Raw genomic sequence first — 1,887 nt, 5'->3', positions numbered from 1 at the left:
TTCAAAACCAGGGGACTGGGGGTGGGCATGGGAAAGGGTATTATAGCACTTGAATAGATCACACAATATCATGATGTTCGTGGACTTGACATTAATTCCACTTAATCAGGTCTGAGTATATGATTTCTCCTTTTGATCGCATGGAAAATAGAGAGAGACAGAGAGAGACATATATATATAGAGAGAGAGAGAACCGAACGGCGGGGTATAACATAGACTCTATTTAGACAAGTGAGTCAAAAACGGCAGCTGCCGCAATGTGTTCGGCGTTCCCAGACAACGATTAATGAACTATACACAGTCCCCAGCACAGCAGAGGACGACCCCAGCACACTACATAAATGTGGCCATCATCGTCACATCAACCAAAGCAGAAGAGAACAAAAGAAAACGAAACAAGACAAAACAAAACAAAAAACTACAAGCAACGTGTATTGTTGGTTTGCTGACAAGCAGAACCAATGCATGTCAACGTTCAACAATTTTCTGGGGGTTTGTTGTCGTTGTTGTCGTTGTTGTTGTTTGTTGTTGTTGTTGTTTTTGTTTGTTTGTTTGTTTATTGCTGTTGTTTTTTTTGTTTTTTTTTGTTTTTTGTTGTTGTTTTTTTGTTTTGTTTTGTAGTTGTTGTTTTAACGTTTGTGCATTTTTATCTCTTTGTCTCTTCTTTCACGTCCTACAGACTGTAAGACACAGAGAGAGAAGGAGAGAGAGACGCATATACATATATATATATATATATATATATGTGTGTGTGTGTGTGTGTGTGTGTGTGTGTGTGTGTGTATGGCGCGCACGTGTACGCATGCAGAAATATGCCAGAGCGCGCGTGCACACACACACACACACACACACACACACACACACACACATTCACGACTGCTAACAAAACATGTTGTTAGCAAACTTAGTCATGACATTCCATTCGGCGTTTGTTAAAAGAAACTGCCTCGAATTACCCATGCCAAGATTGACAGACACAAGCAACAAAGAAGGAGCAGCAGAGTACAGGAAAATGAACAAAACCATTGAGAAAGGTATGAGGATTGCCAAACAAGTCTGGATTAAAGAGAGATGCCAGGAAATAGATAACTGACCTGAACAACAACAGTAAAAGGGCGTACCAGACAGTAAAAGACCTAACAACTGTCGGAGAAGCCAAGATCTCCAATATTCAAAGCAAGGCTGGAAAATGTCTCACTGAAAAGAAAGGGACCATTACCAGATGGACAGAGTACTTTACAATCATAAAATCCTCGGTGACCGAGCAGTAGTCAATTGCCCACATGCAACTGACGAGGAAGAGCCACCAATTCTTCGTGAAGAGGTTGGGGCAGCAGTAAAGTCATTGAAGATCATATCAAATACGCACGTTAAAGATCCTGTAACCCATGTCAGTGTTCGGTGGATTATGGAGACACGAAAATACCCAGCATGCATGACAACGACAGAGTCATCGGCAAGTCGATGTTGGTCGTATAACGGAAAGAAGAAGAAGAAAGGAAAATCAGCCGGGAATCGACAACGTACCTGCAGAACTCATCCAGGCAGGAGGAGAAGACACGACCAGCATACTCACAGCTCTTTGTCATAGATTCTGGAAGACAGGAGAATGGCCTACCAACTGGAAGCAGTCTCTAGTTATCACACTACAAAAGAAAAGAAACATACAATTGTGACAAAACTACCGCACAATAAACCATATCAGCCACCCCGAGCATGGTACTACAGAAAGTCATCTTGAACAGACTGAAAGTTCAAGCTGAAAAAAATCATATCAGAAGAACAATTGGGCTTCCAAACTGGACGCATTGAACTGACATCCTTTTCAAGCAAAACAAAAGCAAAAAAGCAAAAAACAAAAAAACACAAACAAAACAAAAAACTCAG

The sequence above is a fragment of the Babylonia areolata genome, chromosome 1 (assembly GCF_041734735.1).
Source record: "Babylonia areolata isolate BAREFJ2019XMU chromosome 1, ASM4173473v1, whole genome shotgun sequence".
Taxonomy (NCBI): domain Eukaryota; kingdom Metazoa; phylum Mollusca; class Gastropoda; order Neogastropoda; family Buccinidae; genus Babylonia; species Babylonia areolata.
This window is presented reverse-complemented; position numbering follows the sequence as displayed.